At 43.1% G+C, this 17,168-nt stretch overlaps 1 protein-coding gene across 1 annotated transcript in view; it reads right to left on the bottom strand.

Moving 5' to 3' along the window:
• Window positions 1-4,007, bottom strand: part of LOC114662072 (uncharacterized) — a 131,604-nt gene extending 127,597 nt beyond the window's left edge. The window contains exon 1 of the mRNA XM_051934392.1: window positions 3,989-4,007. The gene's annotated coding sequence lies outside the window, so the exon portion shown is untranslated. The remainder of the gene's footprint in view (window positions 1-3,988) is intronic.
• Between the last annotated feature and the right edge of the window lie 13,161 nt (window positions 4,008-17,168).

Here is a 17,168-nt window from a genome sequence, read left to right as displayed (position 1 = left end):
CACCTGAGGCCACAGGTTCAACATGCCCTCGACCCTCTGCAGTTTGCATATCAGGAGAAGGTGGGAGCGGAGGATGCCATCATCTATATGCTACAGCAATCCCTCTCTCACTTGGACAGAGGCAGTGGTGCTGTAAGAATTGTTTCTAGACTTCTCTAGCGCCTTCAACACAATCCAACCTCTGCTCCTTAGGGACAAGCTGACAGAGATGGGAGTAGATTCATACCTGGTGGCATGGATCGTGGACTATCTTAAAGACAGACCTCAGTATGTGCGTCTTGGGAACTGCATGTCTGTGGTCAGCAACACAGGAGCGCCACAGGGGACTGTACTTTCTTCTGGTCCTGTTCAGCCAGACTTCCAATACAACTCGGAGTCCTGCCACGTGCAAAAGTTCGCTGACAAAACTGCTATCGTGGGCTGCATCAGGAATGGGCAGGAGGAGGAGTATAGGGACCTAATCAAGGACTTTGTTCAATGGTGCGACTCAAACCACCTACAACTGAACACCAGCAAAACCAAGGAGCTGGTGGTGGATTTTAGGAGGCCCAAACCCCTCATGGACCCCGTGATCATCACAGGTGACTGTGTGCAGATGGTGCAGACCTATAAATACTTGGGAGTGCAGCTGGATGATAAATTAGACTGGACTGCCAATACTGATGCTCTGTGTAAGAAAGGACAGAGCCGGTTATACTTCCTTAGAAGTCTGGCGTCCTTCAACATCTGCAATAAGATGCTGCAGATGTTCTATTAGACAGTTGTGGCGAGCACCCTCTTCTACGCGGTGGTGTGCTGGGGAGGCAGAATTAAGAAGAGGGATGCCTCACGCCTGGACAAACTGGTGAGGAAGGCAGGCTCTATTGTTGGCATGGAGCTGGACAGCTTGAAATCTGTGGTAGAGCGACGGGCACTTAGCAGGCTCCTATTAATTATGGAGAATCCACTGCAACCACTAAACAGTGTCATCTCCAGACAGAGGAGCAGCTTCAGCGACAGACTGCTGTCACTGCCCTGCTCCACTGACAGAATGAGAAGATCGTTCCTCCCCCAAGCTATGCGACTCTTCAATTCCACCCGGGGGGGTAAACGTTAACATTTAACATTATACAAAGATATTGTCTGTTTTTACCTGCATTGTTATCAATCTTTAATTTAACATTGTTTTTTTGTATCAGTTAGGTGCTGCTGGAGTATGTGAATTTCCCCTTGGGATTAATAAAGTATCTATCTATCTATCTATCTATCTATCTATCTATCTATCTATCTATCTATCTATCTATCTATCTATCTATCTATCTATCTATCTATCTATCTATCTATCTATCTATCTATCTATCTATCTATCTATCTATCTATCTATCTATCTATCTATCTATCTATCTATCTATCTATCTATCTATCTATCTAATGTAAACATTTTCAGTGCCCAGATCTCCTTTGGCTATTGTAGGACAACCTTTAAGTCTTTCTACAGCATCCATAAAAGTAGCCTCCCACAACTTTTGGATTACTGCTTGTAGTAAATGCATTTAACCAAGTAATATTTCTGGAAAACCCATCAATACAACCATTTATACAAATACCACATGGCTTAAGTTTGTCATAAATATCAAAATGCCATATATAGTTTGGTCCTCTTGCAAAATAGTTACATCAATGGTGTCTTGTGGCTTTTCTAAAACAAACTCCTCTTGGATCTAGCGCTTTCAATATCAGACGAAAATCTTCCTGTTTCACATGCAAACCATTTTTTGATATTTTGTGTGCATCCATCGGTAGCCATGAAGCTGACGTGAGCTTTGCAATTGTTGCTGTATATCCCCAATGTTGCTATAGACCTTACGATGAAATAGGCCTTTACACTTCAATATACGTTTTAAATGCCTTTCAGTGATAATGTATCCATGACAAACTGCAAGAACAAACGCTATGTCTTTGTGTTTAAGACTGTTATACTATGTGTTTTTTTTTATTAAGTTTAATGTCACTGTTCTCTGTGCCCACTGTTATGGACTCATTCATACAGACAGACCAAGTATGGTACACAGGGGCTCAGCACCAGCATTTAGAATTGCCGAGCCAAGCACAGGACTAGAGAGCCAAAGACAACTGGAGAATTAAATAGTCAGCCTAAAGACAGACTAGTATATTTCTGTCTTCTGTCAGCACACTATCTTCTTTCCTTGTTGGGAGCATGAGAACTGTATGTAGGCATTGTGCTATTCCTGTATTTTTGAAGGTGGGGTTTGAGTCCTTTCCTGTCCTTGTTTGGATCCAGAGAAGGAGCCTGCACATGGAGCAACCAGAATATAAGGATGGACCTACGGCCAACACTTTGAAGCTGCCGGGCGGAAGATTATGTCTTCCATCCGGTGAAAATCCTTTCAGCGTGGCGAAGAAAGATGGCAGGCTGTGTTGGTCAAGACCCCCACATTGCTTGATAGAGTCTGTCATAAGCTTCCCGTCTGTAATACCGCGTAAGCCGATATTAAACAGAGTTAGATTATCCTTTATACTTCTCGTGTAATCTTGTAACCGTCATATTGCATACTGGGTGGGAATAATACCTTTCTTATTTATAATTATTTAAATTCAGGTTAATCAAAATGCCGCAATTGAAAAGAACACATTTCCAGAGAGCTAATCCCTCTTAAGGAAACAAAGACCAAGCTGAAAGTATACTTCTATAAAGTCTCCAATTTCCATTTTTTCTAAGTGCAACTATAAAACAGAACTAATATGCATCAGAAATTATGTATAGGTATGGAGCCCTTTTTTAGTTACTGTGCGGTTATAAGTATCTGGTGTGCACTTGAAACTATCTGGTGCTCACTTGTTATTATCTGGTGCTCACTTGTTACTATCTGATGGGCAGCAGAAAAATCCCCAGAAAAAAAAAAATTACACAATGTCCCCTCAGGGGCTCCGTACTTTTCCACCTGCCTGATGTCACCATAAAAAATAAAAATGAGAGCATTGAGGATGGGTAGAGCTTTTGCCATGAAAAACTGGTGAATGTGTAGTAAAGATAGTCTGCCTCAGCAAGCTGGAGGACCAGCGGAGGACAGGCTGGCCAAAAAAAAAAAGATGGATCAATGATGTGGAGGTGGATCTGCAAAGACTGGGTGTAATCAGGAGGGAGAGAAAGGCCCAAGAGAGTTCTGAGTGCTGTTCTGTAGCAATGGAGGCCAAGACCCTACAAGGAATGTTGCACAAATGGATAGCAGTTTTACCATCAGGTCATGATCTACTCATCTGCTGTATGCATTGACAATTGCACTAGCAAGTTTAATGTTTATAATGTATATATGTTATCTTATTCATTACCTACTGTCTGTATTATGCTACTGTCACTAGTCTTTGGGAGATAAGCAAGCAAGAACATTATTGTTCTTTTTAAACTGTATAATAAAACTTGAACATGAACTCATAAGTTCATATACTGTACATAGACCTTAATGAAAGAAACACCATGCAGAAATTGAGGAAATCTGGAGAAGCACATCGGGAAAGAAAAACACTCGAGCATGCCAGGTCCTCGTCAGTCCAAAATCATTTTTCCACTTGTGTGGTTTGCAGTTTAGGAAGCGGCTTCATAGTTGCTGGTCATCATTTTCACTGCTGTCATAGGCTCACAAACCAAACTGGAACAACTAAATGTATATGTGGTTGACTTCATCTGTTCCACCATATTATTATTCTGTTACTTTCTTCATATTCTTTAGCTGAAAATTGTGACTTTGGTTTGAAAGGCCATGCATTTACTTGTTATTTTGAAATGTATCCTTGTTTGCTATATGCAGATGTTTGTGATGGGGTACTCTACGAATGGTGCTGTGTAAAATGAAGATTGATTGACTTCTCTCTTATAATGTGGATTAGCTAAATTCAATAATGTACAATCCATGCAAGTGCATGTTTCAGTTTTTCTCAATGTTCACTTGAATCAAGTCAGAAGATTAAAAACAATAAATGCACTTCTTACCTTATCTCCTTAAAGAGGATGGTGGCTGAAAACTCCAGGGGCCTCATGTATAAACGGTGCGTACGCACAGAAATGTTGCGTACGAACGTTTCCACGCTCAAATCGCGATGTATAAAACCTAAACTTGGCATAAAGCCACGCACATTTCCACGGTACATCATACCTTGGCGTACGCAATTTCTCAGCTCGGTTTTGCAGACTGGCGGCACCCAGCGTCAAAGCAGTGCTACTGTTCCTGTGTGATCACCCTTTCTTTCTTAGACCCACATTCCTGACACGGCTTTATAAATACACTTTTAAATTAACTGCATATTGTTTATTAGTGTAATGCATCTGATTGTAATTAACCTGTAGCAATATAATGGTCCAGGGAATAGCCATAGTATTACAAATACCATAACTGCTTTAGCGCTGTTACGCTCACTGCATCTTCTTTTTCTTTCAGCTGCTCCAGTTAAGGGTTGCCACAGCGGATCATCTTTTTCCATATTACTCTCACTGCACCACTCGGAGTATTTATATCACTGTATCTGACTGGGGAATCACAGCAGCAGCTGATCGGAAAGAGAATTATTGGTATACAGTTTCAAGCACACACTACCTCAACCACGGCAAAACGCGTCAAAGCCATTCCTGTACGGACCTCACGTTTCAGAAACAGTTTCATCCCAAGAACTATAAACGCACTCAATCAGTCCATCAAGTGCTCCTTGTAGAACTGTTTGTACTTATAAGTTCAATTACCGGTACCCCACTGTAAACTTGCACTACAGTTATAATATTGCACAACCTGCACCACTTTATAAAGCGCGTATGATGACGATATCATTTTTAAGATGAAATGCAGCAAAATATGTTGCTTATAGTATACAGATAAAACTTTAACCTTATTTAAATAATCTATACTAGCCAACCCGCGGCGTAACATACGCCGCAAAATTATGTATTGATGGGTGAACACTTGCTGAACGACACAGTTGTCCAAATGGGGTGGGTTTGTGGATACCACTGTGAGTGAATGAAAAGATGGACCTCTGGAGAGAGCAACATACAATTGTCCGTGACTGAAAGCGGGATCGTCTGTGACGATGGAGGCCACGCTGGTGAAAGTTACTTCGTCGGTAGGGATAAGTTTCAGCACTTGCTCATTAAGGTGCAGCGAGTCTTCGTTGTTGACGCTTAATATAGCTTGCTTACTGAGTTGTTCCGGAGTCACAGTTGAGAAACACTTTTTTAATGTCTTTTAAGCACAGGGAAAAAAATTAACATGTGAAACATCCGTAATGTAATAAGCCACCAAGAAAAGTAACATTGCAACAATGCACGCTACGATCCGATCGCTGTAAACAGAAGTGAAAACAAAATCGAGGCCAGTGCATTCGTTAACTGCCTTGTAGCACAATGGTAGTGCTGCTGTTTTGCAGTAAGGAGACAGTGGAAGATTTTGGGTTCGCTTCCTGGTTTCTCCCTGTGTGGATAGCGCTTTGAATACTGAAAACACCGGTATATCAATGTAATGAAGTATTATTATTCTTATGCGTCCAGCGCTCTCTCTCTCCCGCGCCTGTATGCGTGTGTGTGTCGCTCGCTCTCTCTCGCTCGCTGCACGTGTTCCTGCAGGCATACCAGTAAGTGAATGAAAAGATGGAACTCTGGAGAGAGCAACATACAACTGTCCGTGACTGAAAACTGGTTTTGGCAGATACATGCACATCTTTTTGAAAGTTTGGCCGTGCCTTATCAATTGTCATCGCAAAGGCAAATCTAACAGGAAATTGTCTTCGTATTAAAGTAAAAGGCAAATTATCCGCGACAAACTGTTTTACATGCTGCATACCAACCCGCGGCGTAGTATACGCCGCATAATCACACCGCTTTTTTAATGTTTTTTAAGCAGAGGGAAAAAATTAACATTTGCAAAATCCGTAACTCCGCTTTCAGTAAGTACAATGCACACGCGTTTAATTTGTCAGCCACTTTTTGCCAGCAGTCTTTTCTGGTTTGGGCTGCTTTTGCAGTGTTACCGCTTGTGCATATTAAATCTTGAAATCCTTCGAGTAACTAATTAACTAACTAACACCCACCCAGCTTGTGAGAAAAAAATGTGCCCGTTCTTTCATCATTTTGTTGCAGCCTATCAAAGACTTGCTGATCATGTTTTCTAGACTCAATATACAGTGGAACCTCGGTTCACAACCATAATTCATTCCAAACCTCTGGTCGTAAACCGATTTGGTCGTGAACCGAAGCAATTTCCCCCATAGGATTGCATGTAAATACAATTAATCCATTCCAGACCATACGAACTGTATGTAAATATATTTTTTTAAAGATTTTTAAGCACAAATATAGTTAATTATTACACCATATAATGCACAGTGTAATAGTAAAAACATTGAATAACACTGACATAAACACCCAGGCTCCCTGCTGAGCTGCATGGCATGTGCAGTGCATGCGCAGGCTCTCTCTCTCAGCAGCACGCGAGCCTCCCCAGTCCCTCCCCCCCTCTCTCTCTCAGCAGCACGGGAGCCTCCCCACCCCCACCTCTCTCTCTCTCAGCAGCACGCAAGCCCCCCCCTCTCTCTCAGCAGCAAGCGAGCCTCCCCAGCCCCCCCTCTCTCTCAGCAGCATGCGAGCCTCCCCACCCCTCTCTCTCTCTCAGCAGCACGCGAGCCTCCCCAGCCCCCCCTCTCTCTCAGCAGCACGCGAGCCTCCCCAGCCCCCCTCTCTCTCTCAGCAGCACACGAGCCTCCCCAGCCCCCCCTCTCTCAGCAGCACGCGAGCCTCCCCACCCCTCTCTCTCTCTCAGCAGCACGCGAGCCTCCCCCGCCCCCCCTCTCTCTCAGCAGCACGCGAGCCTCCCCAGCCCCCCTCTCTCTCTCAGCAGCACACGAGCCTCCCCAGCCCCCCCCTCTCTCAGCAGCACGCGAGCCTCCCCACCCCTCTCTCTCTCTCAGCAGCACGCGAGCCTCCCCAGCCCCCCCTCTCTCTCAGCAGCACGCGAGCCTCCCCAGCCCCCCCTCTCTCTCTCAGCAGCACACGAGCCTCCCCAGCCCCCCCCTCTCTCAGCAGCACGCGAGCCCCCTCTCTCTCTCTCTCTCAGCAGCACGGGAGCCCCCTCTCTCAGCAGCACGCAAGCCTCCCCAGCCCCCCCTCTCTCTCAGCAGCACGCGAGCCTCCCCAGCCCCCCCTCTCTCTCTCAGCAGCACACGAGCCTCCCCAGCCCCCCCCTCTCTCAGCAGCACGCGAGCCTGCCCTCCCCTCTCTCTCTCTCAGCAGCACGTGAGCCTCCCCAGCCCCCCCCTCTCTCTCTCAGCAGCACGCGAGCCCCCTCCCCCTCTCTCAGCAGAGCACGCGAGCCTCCCCAGCCCCCCCTCTCTCAGCAGCACACAAGCCTCCCCAGCCCCCCCATCTCTCTCAGCAGCACGTGAGCCTCCCCAGCCCCCCCTCTCTCTCTCAGCAGCACGCGAGCCCCCTCCCCCTCTCTCAGCAGCACGCGAGCCTTCCCAGCCCCCTCTCTCTCTCAGCAGCACGCAAGCCCCCCCAGCCCCCCCTCTCTCTCTCAGCAGCACGTGAGCCTCCCCAGCCCCCCCCCCCTCTCTCTCTCTCTCAGCAGTACGTGAGCCCCCACCCCCTCTGTCTCTCTGCTTCGGGCATTTCTCCCCTGTGTAGTGTGTGAGCGAGTGAGGAGAGAGAGAGCAAGCCGGTAAGTTACAGTGAGCGAGAGCAGGCTTGAAGGCAATGTGTTCCTGTGGTATAGCGGGTCCATAGCTCCCCTTCAAAAGGCCATTTTTAATCAGGCGACTGACAGTAGTGGAGTCAGGCACAGAGAAGGTCAGCTGCAGAGAGAGCGTCTCGACTGTTGCAGGGCCTGAAGCAGGTGAGACGCTAATGAAAACGAGGCACAGGGCTTATTGGTTTTTAAAGACTGCTTCCTTCATTGTGTTTTAACTTCAGTTTTAAAGGATTGAGCAGCTTTCTCTTGCGCTGCCAGTGTGTGCCTCTGTCTCTCTCTGGCGTTGCCTCTGTGTGTGTGTGTGTGTGTGTGTGCGCTGTCTGCGTGTGCGCGGCTCTCTCTATCGCGCTGCCTGTGTGTGCCTCTGTCTCTCTCTGGCGCTGCCTCTGTGTGAACCAAGGTTCCACTGAGGTTGACTAATGAAAAGTCAACGTGGCTCAGAGCTGCAAGTGTACTGTGGCACAGACAAACAGAAATGACGGCATGTTTCCCTTGGCGTAGCATCCGAGTTGGTGGGCGTGGCTCTGTGATTCTTTCGTCGTATCCAATGGTCTCAGAGTTGGTGGGCGTGGCTCCTTCCTGCGTGCGCCATTGGCGTCTTACTTGTCGGCGGTTTAGTGAATCCACATGCTTTCCATGGTCGGCTACTTGTCTTCTGGCTTAGTGAATTATATATATAGATTGTTAATAATTAAACATGTGAGGACACGGTGCCGCAGCGCTAGCTAGTTCACGGATAGCTCCTGCCTTGCGCTGTATTATTGCTGGTGCTGACGTGACACTGGAAGGATAGACGGATAGATTAATTAAACATGTACTACGAAGATATTTCAATGTTCCTTAAAAGTTTTGAAGAATTGGCGTTCTAAGCTTACAGATGGCTTAACGTCTATTACAGAGCTGATTGTGTGGCGATTGGGTATTTGGAGAAAGAAAAGTAAGGACAGGAATTGGAGGTTAGTACGTTTGAAAGATGACAGTACTTCTGTAATAAATTATTTCATTGAAGGTCGCACATGGCGCAGCAAGCCTCTTGCGTGAGATATGAACAATCACTGCGCCACCGTGTTCCCATGTTTAATAACATGCTTTCATTCCTATCATCATGAAACAGATATCACGCATACATCTCAGTATTTTAATTATTCAGAGAGCTGTAATATCACGAATGCAATGGATTCTGTGTCCTGTCGGAGAAAGAGAAAGAATGGAAGCACGTTGTGATTCACACACATAGAGCACATAGAAGATCTAATACAGAACAAAGCATTTAACGTGCTACTTGAGAAACTAGTAAAATAAACGATTTTAAGATGAAGTTTATGATGTTCTACTTTAATGACAAAATAAACTACGAGATTAAAGTTGACATTTCGTGCTTTTTTCCCTCTGTGTGCCTATTTTTTTTCTCTGTACCCTAATAAGTTTTCATATGACACTCAGACGGTGGGCTATGAGTCACCTTTTCACGCCGACTTTGATATGTGACTTCTTTTTTATTTCGGGCACTGTGCGACTTTGTGAACTTGAGCTTTCGAGTTTGTCCAACACTCTGTCACTCGATCAACTTTCTTTTGTTGATTATACCACTGTTTAAACCAACAAATAGTATGTTTTTCCTTTGCCTCCACTTGGTATTCGCTGAAATTCTTATATTTTCCCCCGTGCTTTTCCCATTGTCTTTTCACAGAAGGTTATTTATATCGATTTGCATATTCAAAGAGGCGTAATTCTGGGAGGAGTTGGGGCGGGACAGAAGGCGCGTGCACGTGTGTTACTTTTCACGCTGATCGGGATTTATGTAGTGGAAGAACGTGAAAGTTTGCGTGCGCACAGATTCCTGCATCTGGATTTTTCTGTGCGTACGCACATTCCTGCTTTTGTGCTTACGGCATGTTATAGTGTGAGTTCTATGCACGGCGTTATACATGAGGCCCCAGCACCTTATCTTCTTCTTTGTTTCTTATTTGGTTCACAGCATAGCTGTTGGAATATAAGTTTGTGGTGACCACACACTGAGTCCTGACATATGAACACACCAACATGGTCATACACACACATAGTAAGTGCTGAGAAGTTAGTCAAAATGCTGCCTAGTCAGTTCTAAGTGCACAAGATTCTAAAACTGAAATGTAAACCTAATAATATCAGTTGAACTTTAGTCACTTGTTGAGCACCAGGACTTAAATGACAACTAAGGGTGCCAATGGAAGCTAACTGTGGCATTAGTTACGTAGATCCAAAATAGCAAACAGCCAACCTGTGAAAGCTGAGACTTGATTGTAGCAAGTTGGAGTCATTACATGTATGAGTGGTAATAAAGTGACAAGGGCTAACATAAAATATCATGGGAAAGATGCACAAAAATTTGTTAACATGGAAATTTTCGTAAACAGTTTCTTAATTTTGTGTGGAGGAATTGTTGTATAAAACGTAGGGTGTCCAATACATATTTAGTCTGCTCCTTTTAAGATGTCTACACAGCAGGATGAGTGAGGGCAGAAGGGGCTTTGATTGGTATGTGACTGGTGCCTCTAAAGCTTACTGTATTGGACGACCCATAGGACCACTGGTGGGACTGAACTGTTCACTTGTATTTCATGTGATCTGCTAGAGGCTTATCTTGTACACCAGTTCAGTCTCAGTACTTTTTAATTCTATCACTTTCTCCATGAAACAATCACAACCTGGACTGTAATTCTTTCATTCTTCAGTTTTTTCATTTTCTATACAGTATTTATTGCATGTTTTCAGGTATCTGTGGAGGGAAGGATGCAAAATACGTATTAGGTAAAACAAAATTAAGACCAAACACAGACAAGTAGGAACTACATGTAGGCTATTTAAAATGGAGCCAAGCAGACAAAACATATGGATTACAGTTGTGCAGCTAGCTGGAAAAAGATAAAATGATTGTAGAAAGTTGCACATACACATTTCTCTACTCTGTTCATCATATGTTGCTGTCTCAGTGACCTACGTCTTTATGTTAGCTCTTGCTACATTGTCTCTTTGCTGCAATTCTGGACAATTCTCTCAAAGAGTGATTGTTAACCTTATTATTTTCTACCACAAAAAGAAAAAGTGCCCAGATGCTGTTGTCATTCCAAAACAACTATTGAAAGAAGTTGCATCTCATAGCTTCCACTAGTGGCTCCGAAGGATGTCTTGTGATTTGACCTGTGCAAATAACCACAGTGGCTCAGCAAACAATTATGAGACAACAATCACAGGACGTTCCATGGACCTTCTTAATGATCCATCCATTCAGTCCTTGATTTCTCCAAACTTGCTTTTTTTTGTTTCCAATTGGTTCATTTCTTAAACCTACATTTGTGTTTCCCATCCATGCTTTTAACCATGTCTCAAAAAGTATAGACAGATACCACAGTACAAAGACATGCAGGTTAGGAGGATTGGCGATACTAAATTGGCCCTAATGTGTGTTTGGTGTGTGTGTTCACCCTGCGATGGACTGACACTCTCTTCAGGGTTTGTTCCTGCCTTGAGGCCTGGGCTAGCTGAGATAGGCCCCAGCCGCACTTCCAACAAGCCTGTTCAGGACTAAATGGGTTGGACAATGACTGACTGACTTTGATGGTATGGATGCAGACAGTTTCATGATTTCTACCTCTAATTAGAGCCACCATTGCTGACCAAGTAGTTGTACCCGTGCTGCAACCCCTTCATGTATGTGACTGGCATGCCATGATAGAGGATCTCTCATTCTTTGAGCATTTTAAAAATAAATTTCTTCTACTTTTCCTACTGTTTAATTTGTACATCTTACCTGGTAACTTATTCTCATTACCTTAGCTTTGGACTTCTGAGATGATTGGCCAGGGCAGTGTGCACACATTTTGATTGGCACTAATCCTCTGACGTCAGGATTACAGCTTTAAAGCTGTCCTGCAATAATCTGTATGATAATCCTTTCACTTCTGCCCTTTAACAAACACCTTCCCTTTGAAATAAGAAATGGCACTAGTAGTAGTAGTAATAGTAGTAGTATTATTGTCACCGGTAACAGAGAGATGTGACCCAGGACATACATATTGTATATACATTGTGGCGGACGCCTGGGACTCACGCCTGGCTGGGATGCCCCTTTGGCACTGAATCCAGGGGAGCAGCCATGGGAGGCTTATTTCTTCCCCCAGAACACTTGGTGGCAGCCCTCTGGCCACAATTCTGGAACACCAGAGCTAATCCCTGTTGATCTCCATGGTCACCGCCAGGGGAAGCTGCATGGCTTTCTGAGTCTGTGTGGGCTGTAATGCAGCCACACCCGGAAGTGCAGCCTGAATTAGGTTAATTATCACCTGAAGCACTTCTGGGTGGGCTATAAGAGGAGCCTGCAGCCACTACTCGAGGCACCAGAGTCGGGAGGAGGAGGACTAAGCTGCCTGGGAGGAGTGGAGGAATAAGAGTGTGTGTTGGTGTTTTTCTTTTGTGTATTTTGGGGATTGTGTATTGCCTGTGGGACATGGGGAAGACATGCCCCATGGCTGAAGAAAATAAAATCGTTTTGTTTAATTTTTACATGCCTCTGTTGTCAGCCTGTGTCAGTTCAACGCCAACAGAGTGGTTTTGTCACAACAGATAGATAGATAGATAGATAGATAGATAGATAGATAGATAGATAGATAGATAGATAGATAGATAGATAGATAGATAGATAGATAGATAGATAGATAGATAGATAATGTTTTAATTTGCTCTGACTTGCTATGTATTCCAAGCTGCGAACTTAATAAAAACTATGGGGTAAGGACAAAGAACTGAAAGAGCCTGGATGTGTGCTCATCTGTCTTTACAAGAGAGGAGCACATGTATCTAAAGAAGGACCCACAGAAAAGGGGAATTGGAAGTTCCATGCAATGTGTCAAGCCTAGTGAGGTCAAGACCTGGCATTGGGTTGCTGCCCCTTCTGGTCCCATGACCAAAGGTCACTGTAAAGGAGGGACTAGAACAGAGAAGGTCAGTTCAGGCTGCAGGCTCCACCTATGGCTGGCCAAAATATGAAAGATGAGACCCTACTGTGCTATACAGGAAACAACCTACAAGACGCTGGTTTGAACAGCCCAAGAGGGAGACATTTTGTACAGACACAACTCTAGTAACTGGGAAAGAGGATAAACCAAAGTAGAAAAGGCTGATACTGTGAATATTACGGAGTGTCTGAGTTCATAAAAGCCTCACACTTGTTAGGAATGGAAAATTTATTCTGAGACTTGTGTTTTTGTTGGCAGAGTTCCCTGAGTAGTCACAATACTTTAATGAAATGAACTTTTTGTGCCTGAGACATCCTTAAATTTGATTAAAAAGGCTTTTTTTATTGTAAGATCATCATTGTTTCAGTATGTTGCTTTCAAGATCTGCGTCACATTTTTGGAACCAACGCATCTCTCATGAATGGTCAATGGCGTGCATTGTAGCCGTTTTCTATCTTCCCACCATCATTTCAAAGTACATAATCTGCAATGTTCTCTTTTTAGTGTACTCAACTGTTCACATGCACACAGCTACGTATGTAGTATGACAGAGTCACAGTGGGAACTGCAGTGATACCACCACACTCCATGAAACCACCAGCCCTAGTGCCTCAACCCCAAAAACACACTGATAAAGAACAGCAGGATGAAAGAGTGGTGCTTGGGCGTACTGTGTGCTTGAATTTGAGCTTTGGCCTGAATTAAGTGTTATGGTAAGCTGGAATGCAACTTTTGGGTTGAGGTGACATAATCCTCTTACAGTTATTGTTTCTGCACTTAATTGTTTTCAATGCCCTTAGGAAAATTGTTGCTGATTTTCAAGACTGCTGATTTAGCAGCAAAATGTCTGAAATTCCTCAAACGCAAAATTTCCTGTCTCTGCCACATTTTCTTTAAGTAGCAATCACATTTATCTCACTTGTCAGTTTCTGTAATTTATAAGTTCATGGCTCATGTGTCTCTTTCTCTCAGGAGATGTTATTTAGAGAAAGTAGATCTGCTGATCGTTGGCTTTCATAATTACACGAACCCGCTGTTTGTCCAGTTGACTTCCAGGAGACGTGTCTCTTCTGTGCAGATTCTGAACTCATTTTACTTCTTTACTTTTCACTGTTAAGAATTGCTTTACTTTATAATAGGTCACAAAGCCACAAGGTTCACTATGCATGCTAATTCTTTCGAAATTGTATGTTTCCCTCTATTCTCCACACAAATTTTAACCTTTTCCTGTGTTCCAATGGACATATTTTTCCATGAAGATTACTGGATGTCATTAAAGTGGTTTCTTAAACATGACATTTCGCTTTAGGGGATTTTGAAAGAGAAATTTCCCAACTTCAGCTAATAATAATTGCATACCATACCATTTTCTAAGCCTGCTTAGTCCTAATCAGGTTGCGGGGGCTTAGAGACTCTCATAGCAAGAATAGGGTGCAAACGAGGAACAGACTCATGGCCAGGAAGGCAGTCCATCGCGGGGTGAGCACGCTCACACATACACACAAATAACATCCACTAGGCCCAAATTTAGTGTCTCCAGTCTGTCTAACCTGCATGTCTTTAGACCGTCAGAGGAAACTAGAGCACCTGGAGGAAGCCCATGCAGACATGAAGATGCAAACTCCACACACATAGGACTTGGGACACAAACACAAGGTCTCCTTACTGAGAGGGTCTGCCACCGTGCCGCTAACAAAAGTTAAGTACCTGAATACGATATAATATGCAGTTCTCTTGAGATCCAACCTTAATATGGAGGTAGGTGTCCAGAAATATATGGGAAAATATTAGAATGTTCAAGAAGAATGGGAAGAAGCACATGCAACTCAGGCTGGCTTCCAGGATTTGGACTCAAGACCAGACTCCAACTGTCCTAGCCACAGAACAACCAGACCTCAGATGATTAATTGGCCGTTTCTTTTTCATGGCATGCTTGTTTTATTTGAGTCCCCACTATAGAATTTCTCATCTCATCTTCAAAACCAAATAATTAAATTCAGAGGTGGGGTCAGGAGGTGCCATATCTCTGTGGAATGTCAGGAAATAGCCCTGGATAGGGCATAAGCAGTGCCCATGCACACATATAGTATCTGATATAGTATCTGCACAATGGCCAGTATGGAGTGGCAAATTAATCCAACCTCCATATCGTTGGGAATGTGAGAAGAAAAATCATGTGAACACGAAGAGAACATTCCCCCTCAGTATTGCACTGGTTCAAACCCAGTATTCTATATCTATGTTTGAAGTTTGTAATGCATTTTAATTAGTAGCCACCCTGAACATTGTTTCTATTTTAAAAGGCCAATGTGAATGTCTCCCCATACAAAGATCGTGATATTCTCACAAATGATAATCATCAATACTTGCATGACACATATGGACAGAATTGGGAGCGCAAGATGACACCTCGTAGGCTTTGAGCTCTCCTTGCATTACCAGTAGGACAGCACAAAGTTTTCAAGCTTCTTGGAATTCGCTTGGGCTTCATCACGGGCTCCGGTTTCTTCTCAAAGTCCAAGCACACGGCTTGAGGTACATTGACACATCCGTAATGTCCCCTGGTGTGTGTGCTTCATCGTGTCCAGTCGTGGATCAGATTCCTCCCTTGCTGCAGAGCAAGACTCCGTCTCATAAATATGTGCAGGATGAGCAGTTTAAAAGTATGGATGGATGGCATTTATTAATGTTAACAGTAGCCAAAATATAAGTAAAACATGACCTTAGAGCAGCTGCTCTCTCACAATAATTAAATAAGAACCTAAGAGGCATCTCATTCATTCACGTTCATACCCATATTTAACAAGTTTAAGTTTGCCAAGAGATAAAAGTGAAGGCAGTACGTCGTTACTGTTACCGCAATAATAAAGACGTGCATGTTAGGTTATTAGCCGATTCCCTACTTGTGTGCATGTGTGGACCCTGCAGCCATAAGCCAAGTCTTAACTTGCGCCCGATGAATTGGATTAGCATGTTTGAGAAAGCTGTGGCACCGCTACAAGCAGAGAGGCAAACAAAAATGACACTCAGCTTGCATGAAAACGCGAAGACTTTGGGGCAAGTTAGTGTTATTCTGCCATCTAGCGGTCAGTTTTATTTCACAACTCCAGTCCCTTCTTTATGCGTAGTTGGTATCAGAAGTCTGTATGCTCAGTGAAAATAATAAAACTGTCCTTGCTCTAGGAAACCTAATGCAACTCAGATCATGTCTGATCCGTTTCTTCTTTAATATGTTTATTAAACCAAAATATTCAAATGAAGAGTCTGATAGAAAAACAAGAAGAATAAATAAAAATGATAAAAAATCTTCATTGTCTTGGTACTTAAGTGTACACACTAAATATTTCATGAAAGCACCTTTGCTTTTGATTAAAACACTAAAACAGCTTGCATATGTTTTAATCAACTTATCACACTTGAATTTTACAATTTAATCATCCTCTTGTTTGCAAAAGAGTATAAACTCACTCTGGTTTTGGTGAGATCTCCCATGCACAGCCCTCTCAATATAGATTTTCTATTGAACTGAGGTTTGGTTTCTCACTAAGACATTATAGAACTTTGGCCTTCCCTTTTAAGCCATTTCTTAGTTTAGTTGATCGTTTGTTGTGGATCATCCCTGTCCTGAAAACAGAAAACATTTCTTGTGAAATGTCAGCTTTCTGGTAGAGGGCAGCATGTTGTGTGTAAGGATATCCTTATATTTGGAGTTTTCATTTTCCTCTCAATTAGTCCAGACCCACTGCCTCACTAAACAGGAGACGCTCTGCAACAAGATGACAGCAGGGTTTATATTTTTTGGGTAATGAACTGTGCTTGAATTTGGGCCAAAAATCCTTTGTAATTAAAGCCAACATGGTCTGCCTCTAGTCTCATTACATATTGTAATTAGAAATTTTTCCATATACAATAGTTTTAGGAGACTGAGTTCTTCTTTCTTCAAAATTTTTAAAGGTTTAGATGCATTGATTCTTAATTGACTCCTTTAAGAATCTGATGAAAGCTGTGGACAACCTTTCTCAGAAATATTCACATAAACACAACTTTGCATGCAATGAATATAATGTACTTTATTTATCGAGATTTGATTATCTCATACATATATGACATACACAAAGTATTATTAAACTTTAAATGAAACAATCTAAAAAAACACTCCTGTTTATGCAAAAAGTAATGGCCACTCATTATAATATGAAATACAATCATCTTGTACAAATTAAAACAGATCTACAACTACTACATTTTCTACTGCCGTTACTACTACTACTACTACATCTACTCTAAGTCAACAGTACCGGGCTGTATATGTGAACATAAATGTTAATTTTAATCTGAACCTCACAGACCCCCTAAAACCCACCAGGTGCATGGACCTCAGGTTAAGAACTCCAGGTTTAGATGTTGTAAGCTCTTCCTTACAACAAATGGTTTCTACTGTATTTGA

The sequence above is a fragment of the Erpetoichthys calabaricus genome, chromosome 12, assembly GCF_900747795.2.
Source record: "Erpetoichthys calabaricus chromosome 12, fErpCal1.3, whole genome shotgun sequence".
Classification (NCBI taxonomy): Eukaryota; Metazoa; Chordata; class Cladistia; order Polypteriformes; family Polypteridae; genus Erpetoichthys; species Erpetoichthys calabaricus.
The sequence above is the reverse complement of the archived record's forward strand: the minus strand, read 5'-3'. Positions and strand labels throughout refer to the sequence as shown.